The sequence below is a fragment of the Pituophis catenifer genome, unplaced genomic scaffold (assembly GCF_029215685.1).
Source record: "Pituophis catenifer annectens isolate HBS135680 unplaced genomic scaffold, rPitCat1.0.hap2 SCAF_2, whole genome shotgun sequence".
Classification (NCBI taxonomy): Eukaryota; Metazoa; Chordata; class Lepidosauria; order Squamata; family Colubridae; genus Pituophis; species Pituophis catenifer.
In genome coordinates this window covers 233700222-233709074 of record NW_027256882.1, presented here as the reverse complement: position 1 = coordinate 233709074, position 8853 = coordinate 233700222, and positions in this window count along the sequence as shown.

Sequence of the window (8853 nt, the reverse complement as noted above, 5' to 3'; positions counted from 1 at the left end):
GAGGCTTTTAGTGTGACTGATGTGATTATCTGATGCTGTAAATTCTAGCGTATTGTATGTGAGACTATTGGGTTGAGAGAGGAAGAAGAAATAGAGGAAATAGAGGAGAAACATTCTCAAATAATTAATTTCTATGATGCAGAATTCTGATTAACCTCCTTTTATTTCTACTCTGCAGAAACAAACTGTCTGCTTTCATTAATACATGCTTTAACTTGCTGCTATGGAATTAAATTTGGCCTTCAATATGTTTATGGAGTAAATTGGTAAGCAATACTTTCGGAACCTGGTTCTTGTATTTTTTTCCCCTCCTCCTCCTTCTATCGCTCCAGTAAACAATGTGAAATAATTATACCAGCTCCACACACATTACCTTAAATTGCTCCCAAGGTTCAGATATGTATCTTGAGAACAGCTGCAAGGTATCTTTTCGGTGGAGATTGAATGAGATGTTGTTACAGAATGAAAAAGTGGGGGAGGCCTGGTTAAAAAAAAGTTAAAGGAATGTTGAAAATAATCTCAATAAAGGCATATAAGTATGGATAGTTTGGTATTTGAGCAAAGTTTTTGTAAAAGGATATTTTATACAACAGAATGGTGAATTTAAAAATAAAAGCCAAAAGAAAATACCAACGATTCTGGATAAGATTAAAAAAAGGCAAAATTTCCTTAGGAATGACAAGTAATATTCACCAAATTAAGCTTTTGTAGAGGCACTTATCTATGTTATCAATGAGACAGATGGAAATAAAGATGAACTGTGTAAAACAAGACATTTTGAATTTGCAAATACTGTAAACTGGGGAGATAGTTGGCATACAGCATATGTTAATTTAGTACTGTGCATATAAGTAAAGGTAAATGTAACAATTTCCACTGTTGAGTTATGTCCAACTCTAGAGGGTGGTGCTTTTCTCCATTTCCTAGCTGAGGGACCCAGCATTGTCTGAAGACGCTTCTGTGGTCATCTGGCCAGCATGACTATGCCCAGTGCCAGGGCAGGGGGCATTCCATGTGGTACCTTCCAAAGCGGTATCTTCTTATCTACTTGCATTTGCATCCTTTCGAACTTGCATTTGCATCCTTTCGAACTGCTAGGTTGGCAGGAGCTGGGGCAAGAACGTGAGCTCATCCCATCACATGATGCTTGCATCTTGAACTGCGAACCTTCTGGTTGACAAGCCCAGCATCTTAACCGGTAGGTCACCGTGCCCCCTGTGCATGGTAAGAGAAATTTAGCCTCCAAATTTAGTTTTTGCATTGGCTCGCCAAAATCCTTAATCTACGGTAGTACTGTTTGATTGTCACAGGATTGATTCATCTCTGAAGTCTGCAGACCACGTCATCTTTCAGAATAGTTTTGGAAAAGGCAAACTACTTCCAAAATGGCCAAACTGCCACTTCCCTTAAATATATATCATAGCCAAACAAATATATATCCTCACCTATCTGTACCAGCTCTATACAGTAGGTCATGTGTTCCTAACATGGGAGAAATCATGTTGCAACTTCCTATGATGTAGTTTTTAAGAATGAAGCCCCTTGTAGAAAAAAGAGATGATAATCTCAGGAAAAACTCCACCAATGTGTTTAAATATATCTAGATTTTTAAGCAGACCAAATTAGTCTCCTGGCCAGTTAAACCTTGAAGTTTTGTTTGGTTCCAAATTATTGTATTTCTTCTTTAAAAATAACTCTGTTCTTTCTAAATAAATTTGCTAATTGTTCTGATCTAAAAACATGAACAATGAATAATCCTGCATAAAGTATTTTATGAGTTGATAATAGTTTGATTTGATAACAGATTTGTGTCATGATAACGCTGAAGGATCAGTGGATTTGTTATTTTTTTTTTAATAGTTAAGATGTATCCTTTATGAGTGTATGTAGCCTGCATTTGGATGGGGGATTTCCTCTTTTAGAAACAAAGATCACATTTAAAATATTTCATTTATCATTTCCTTTTTAAAACCTTCTTCTTTTGGCTGCCCCAAAGGATTCCCTTCTACAAGTTCTCAAAAAGCAGGAACAGCTGTGGTGCCTTAATACCAGTTCTCCCCTCACCATTTCCTGCCCTCTCAGGAAGGGGAAAAGTCACAGGGGAATCAGACGGGTAAGGAATTCCTTGTGTGATGGAAGAAGTTATGTCCTGCTCTTTAAGCTGCTTTTCCTCCCCTAATCTTCTGGTATTTATCAAGAAGAGACCAGGGAGGACTTGCAAGTGGGAGTTAACTGCTCCTCCTCTGATGAATACCAGAAGTCTAAAAACAAAGCAGTCAGCAAGTATGTGCTTCTACCTTTCTTGATTCAGTCATGTAGAATTCTTTGTCCTTTCTGGGAAAGGTAAAAATTCAGCCAGTGTTACAAGGCATTCCACCCATCCTTCCCTGTTAGGAGGACTGCTGGAGTCTAATGCTGTGACTCTGTGATTCATTTTACGACTTTTCTTGTTGCAGTTCTTAAGTGAGTCGCTGCAGTCGTTAAGTTAGTAACACAGTTGTTAAGTGAATCTGGAATCCTTTTAGGAGAGCTGCTGGAGTCTAATGCTTGTGAGTCTAGGAGAAAACAGGTAATCCTCAATTTACGACCACAATTGAGCCCAAAAATTCTGTTGCTAAGTGAGACAGGTGTTAAAGGAGTTTTTCAACTCTTCTCATTACAGTTCTTAAGTGAATTGCTGCAGTTGTTAGGTTAGTAATATGGTTATTAAGTGAATCTGGCTTCCCTATTGATTTTGCTTGTCAGAAGGTCGCAAAAGAGGATAACATGACCCGAGGACACAGCAACCGTCATAAATTCGTGCCAGTTGATATACATCCCAATTTTGATCATGTGACTATGGGGATGCTGCAGCAGTCGTAAGTATGAAGAATGGTCATAACTCACTTTTTTCAGTGCCATTGTAACTTCGAACGATCACTAAATGAATTGTTGTCAGTAGAGAACTACAATAACTTTGGAAAGCAGACTTAAATGCTAAACCAGCCTCCCCCCTCTCTCCCTTAATGGATTCTGAATAGGCTGACACAGAATTAATCCCATAGCAGAGATTAGGCACCTGTACCATAAATCAAAAACAACCATTCCTCTCCACTGTCTTACAAAGCAAACATTGAACAGAAACACCAGTGGCAATAATGGGCAATGAATGGCTGGTGGACAGCTGGGATGAGGCCAGCGGCAAGGTGAATGTCCAAATATCAGACAGTGTTATTTGCCCAAAGGTCAAGCATTTGCTGTTATGAGAGGGCTCATGTCAGTCATATGATCTATGCGTGTCATTGAAGTTCTGAAGTAAGCTCTCTGATTTTGTTAATGTCTTTTTATGATTAAATAATGCCAAATTTAGCCTTTTCATACACCTATCTCCCCCTGAAAACCAAACTTTTAGACACATAAATTCTGTGGCTGTTGGAGGCCAATTACAATAAAATAAAATAAAAGTTGGAAGTTTAACGCTGATTGCAAAAGTTTGCCCACTCGTATCTTTAATGCCTGAATGGTAGAAGGAAGAAGAGGTCTAGATATATTTATATACATCCATAGGATACTTAATTAAAATAATGATGTTCATCTATCGTACTGTTTTCTAAGAACTATTTAATGCCATGCGCAGGATGAGAGCAATGATTTAGTTTTTTCCCCCCCAAAGTTCCATATTCCACAGCTAAAATACCTCTGCCAACAATTCTTCAGCAATGGCAATGACTTCCATAAATATTCATACAGATGCATTTCAGCATTTTATCCCATAAAGAGGGACTAGCTGACAATACTTTTGAAGATGCCAGCAAAGACACACTGTTAATAACATTGTGGGAAGCTAAACAGTTTTTCCAGCTATTGTGGATATAAATTCTGAGCCAAATGAGTATAAATCAGATTTAACAGAGATTTAGCACAACCTCTAGGCAGAAGATGCTGGCTTGACAAATATATTACAACTAATACACTGAGTAAATAGAGATTTAATAGAACTGACTAGGAAGTTTGGTTTACTGACTGACATCTTTTGGTTCCAATAATCCCTGCCTTTACATCTGACAGCAACCACAAATTCCTATTATAGAATTAAGATGCGTTCATTTTTTTCAGGTTTTGGACAAAGCAAGCAAATTTCTGTGAAATGCCTTCAGGCAGCCTGGAGATTACATTCCAAAAAGAATGCTGCTGTTTTAAGAAATGATATATCATCGTTTTGATATCCCTTCTTTCTGACGACGGGCGTGCAGATGTGTAAAAATTCAGCCATCTCTATTGTTCATGTTAGTGGTATTGCAGTTTGACAAGTATTTATAGAGATGTTTAAAATCCCCATAAATTTGTACCTTATCTTTAAAAGTGTGAAGTATTTGTAAATGTTTCCCCCTAATTTATATAACAAGTAAGGTAAATAGTTTTAATAACCATTTTTAATAATGCAAATTACATTGCTTTTATTCATAAACACAAATGAGCCAGACATAGCAGGGGTGAAATCCAGCAGGTTCTAACAGGTTCTGGAGAACCGGTAGCAGAAATTTTGAGTAGTTTGGAGAACCGGTAAATACCACCTCCGGCTGGCCCCAGAGTGGGGTGGGAATGGAAATTTTGCAGTATCCTTCCCCTGCCACGCCCACCAAGCCACGCCCACAGAACCGGTAGGGAAAAATTTTGGATTTCACCCCTGAGACATAGGTTTATATCACAGAAAATTTTCCCATACAGGTAGTCCTTGATTTACAACCATTCATTTAATAACTGTTTGAAGTTACAAGGCACTGAAAAAAAAGTGACTTACAACTGTTTTTCCACACTTACAACCAGTCACATGATCCAAAGTCAGACGTCTGGCAACTGACTCAGATTTATGATGGTTGCAGTGTCCTGGGGTCATATGATCCCCTTTTGCAACCTTCTGACAAGAAACGTCAAAGGAGAAGCCAGGTTCAGTGTTACTAACTTAACAACTGCAGTGATTCACTTAACAACTGTGGCTAGAAAGGTTGTAAAATGGGGTAAAACTCACTGAACAACTTTCTTACTGAACAACAACAGAAATTTTGGTTTCAATTGTGGTTGTAAAAACATCTGAATAAGGGTGTTTTTATTTTCTTGTTATTAATTACCACTAGGTTATGTGGTTGGAAAATGAATGCTAGCTTACTTTGATTCTAGTGTGTCACTTTCAAATTAATTTTGGTTTATTAAATCTTCTGGCAGAATCCAAGAGTGGCAAAAAGCTTTTATGCTTCTATTCCTATAGTAAAGATTTCTTGCAGTTAGGACCCAGTTATTAACAACCTTGCAATTCCAGATGTTTTTTGTCGCTATTATGGACATTTTAAACAAAATGCAAAGACTGGAATGGAGTAGCTAAAGCGAGCTATTGCTTGACTATATACAGTATAACGTGTTTTGAAATATCTCTATGAACATTAGCATGCTAGTAAATGCTTTATTCACAGTTATGATTTTCGATTCAAAATCTTCAGGGAAATTTTAGCTTCTGGTGCATGGCCATTTCATCTGGCAGCATAACTTTGATTTTTAAAATCATTAAAAAAATGATTTTCTGCTTCTGAGAAGAGAAGCAGTATTTTCTATGATATCCCTCTCTTTCCCATTAATTATTTTAATGAGATTGGTAAACTACTTTTACTGGTGTCAAACAGCTCCAGCTGAGCTCAGCTCTAATCTTCAGTGCTTTAAATATATTTTTCTGTAGCATTGGAGCTCTGTCTTGAAAAAAATATGCATTAATAAAAATTCCTTTGGGCCAGAAGCAAACTGTGAAAAAACAAACAGGTGAATTATCTTTTTTTCTCTTTTCTATTTCTTTTCTATAAAAAGTTTCTATTTTTTAATTACTCTTAATTACTCTTAAGTTACAATTACACTTCAGTGCAAGAGCTGCTGTGTTCATAAGGCATTATATGACATACACAGTAATGCAGACAGATGTAATTCTGGGGAAAGTAAAGATTTGAAAGATCATGTATGTTTTACCTTAAAGCCATCTCATTGTTTGTTTCATTTGAGTATACGCATGCATACCTCTGAAGTTCTGAAAAGATGCAAGTTTGAAAACAGAAAATGTCTCTCTGTGTTATTTATGGATGTATGCACCATTGCAAATTAAGTGAATAAAAATACACTCCTGCTTAAAAAAAAAGAGAAAGTTATATATGTCTATCAGTAACTTTAAATATCTGTTAAAGAAGAAATGGGAGCTTACTTTTGGCTATTAATGAGCCACATTTAATAAATAAAATACTGCCTACTAGGTCTATAAGCAGAAAACAGGGATTTCAAGAATGGAATATGGACACTGGATAAGGAGTCATTCTTTCTCTTAGCTGAGTGAAGAAAGGGTAGTTAGTAGTTAATAAAAAGTGAGCTGTTCACATAGAGAACACTTGACAGAACTTTTCATGGGGATCTGGTATTATAATCCCTTTTGACTGAAATGACAAGTAGGTGTACTTATCTTTAGTGGCCTAAATCACTGCCAAGATCAGATTTTCTGAATTCCATTTGCATTGGGCTATCAGGTCTAAGCTACAAAATGACCAGATACAGCAAAGCAATGCAGAAAATGTTAGCTGTTTGTTGGCATCTAGCGGCTGTCCACATTTTTAGAGCCCAGATATGGTAATACTACCTACAATGCTCCAAAGGTACTTTTCCAAAAGGGAAGTGGACTTTCTTGGATTTTTCTTTAAAAATTGAAGAAACTTCTTGGATGAGAAGTGAAACGTTTTTTCAAAAAAAGTTTGCTTTTTAGAAAGCACCTTTGGGACAACCGTCATCTGGATGATTGAGCATCTCCATAGACATTTAATCCTACTGTTATGTCCTTATAAGGACATCCGCCCTGATTGGCTGCCAGCCATCGGGCGGGAGATTTGAATCCCTGTCTAGGGGCGGTGCGTCTGCCGGGAGCGAATATAAGGAGAGCTCCGGCAGCGCGCCAACAGTCTTCTTTTACTTGTTACATTGTAAATAAAGCTGTTACATGTATCGAGCTGGTCACGTCTTCTGTTCCTGCGCCTGATCTAACACTGGCGACGAAGGACTAGAGAAGAGAACCTGAGAAAGACTCACGGCACGATCGCCCAAAGAGCTGAAGTCACTTCACCACAGCGACTTCCAGAATGGCCACCCCGCAAGCCCCGATGACCGCGCTGAACCCCTTCGACCCATCCCGGGAGAAGTGGAGGTCATACATGGTCCGATTCCGGCAGTTCCTGCGAGGCAATGGATACCAGAACCTCGATGATGAGAGGAAAAGAGCCCTCTTCCTGGCTCATTGCGGATCGGACGTCCTAGAGATGGCGATGGACCTCGTGGCACCCAGGGACATCGAGGAGATGTCCTGGAACGACCTGCAGGACGTCTTACAGGAGCACTATGCACCTACAGGCACCCCCATCGCAAACAGGTTCACCTTCCAGCAAAGAAACCAGCGGGAAGGTGAATCCATCAAAGAATTCGTGGCAGCGCTCCGCCAACTCGCTGCCAACTGTGAGTTCGACAATGTGGACAACGCCATCCGGGACCGCATTGTTTTTGGAATGCGAGATGTGGGGCTGCAAAAGAAATTCCTCAGCAGGAAGAGGATTCCGCTTAAAGACGTCCTCGACGAGGCAACAGCGGCGGAAACGTCCGAACAAGCAGCCGCTGCAATGGTAAAAGCAAGAGGGATCCATAAGATCCACAAATCGGGCCCGACCTCATCAGACGAGGCAACCACTCAATCCGAGTCTGATGAGGAAATGGCCGTCCACAAGGTGTCCCGCCCTCCCAGGCGGGAAACACCACAGCATGGCGACCGTGGAGAGCGATGCGGCAGCTGCAGAGGCGACCACCCCAGAGCAACCTGCAGATGGAGGGACGCGACCTGCCGACGATGCCTGAAGAGGGGCCACATCGCCGAGGCCTGCAGAGCCACAGACCCAGCCCCGGAGCCGCCCAGACCACGATTCCGGGAAAATCGCAAAGATAACCAGAGGACATCCAAACGGTCCTCAAACCAGTCCCGGCGCGGGGAGGAGGAATATCCCCGAAATAGAACGGTGCACCAGACCACCACCATTGCTCACACAAGCGACGAGGGGACCACCAAGTTCCACGTGACGCTGCTAGCAGAGGGGTCTCCGTGCAAGATGGAGGTAGACTCTGGATCCGCCTTCTCCATCATGGACTGGCAGCACCTACAACAGCTGAAACCGGCATACAAAAGGACCCAGCTGAAAGCCCCGAAAGACAAACTTGTGGACTTTAACGGAAACCCCATTGAAATCCTAGGCAGAGCAACCATCCATGTGAAGTACAACGACTTCGATGGAAAACTACCCATCACCATTGTGCAGCACAGCCGACCGAACCTGTTGGGCGTGGAGTGGTTCAAGCCTCTAGGACTTTCACTTCAGGGCATCCACGAGATCCGCAGGGACGAACTCGACTCCATCATCGAAGAGTTCAAAGAAGTCTTCGATGGTAAGCTGGGGAAATTTGTGGGGAGGCCAATCTCTTTTAATCTGGACAAGGGAATCACCCCAATCAGGCTCAAGCCCCGCCGAGTTCCATTTGCCCTGCGGCCTAAAGTAGATGAACAGCTGGATAAGCTGATCGCCCAGGGCGTACTGGAACCGATCGATCATGCCTCATGGGAGACCCCCATTGTGACCCCACTGAAGCATGATGGGTCTGTGCGCATCTGTGCTGACTACCGTTGTACCATCAACAAGGCGTTGGCACAGAGCGCATACCCAGTCCCAGTGGTGCAACATCTGCTGCATTCCCTGGGATCTGGATTAATTTTCGCGAAACTGGACCTGGCCCAGGCTTACCAGCAACTGCCAGTGGATG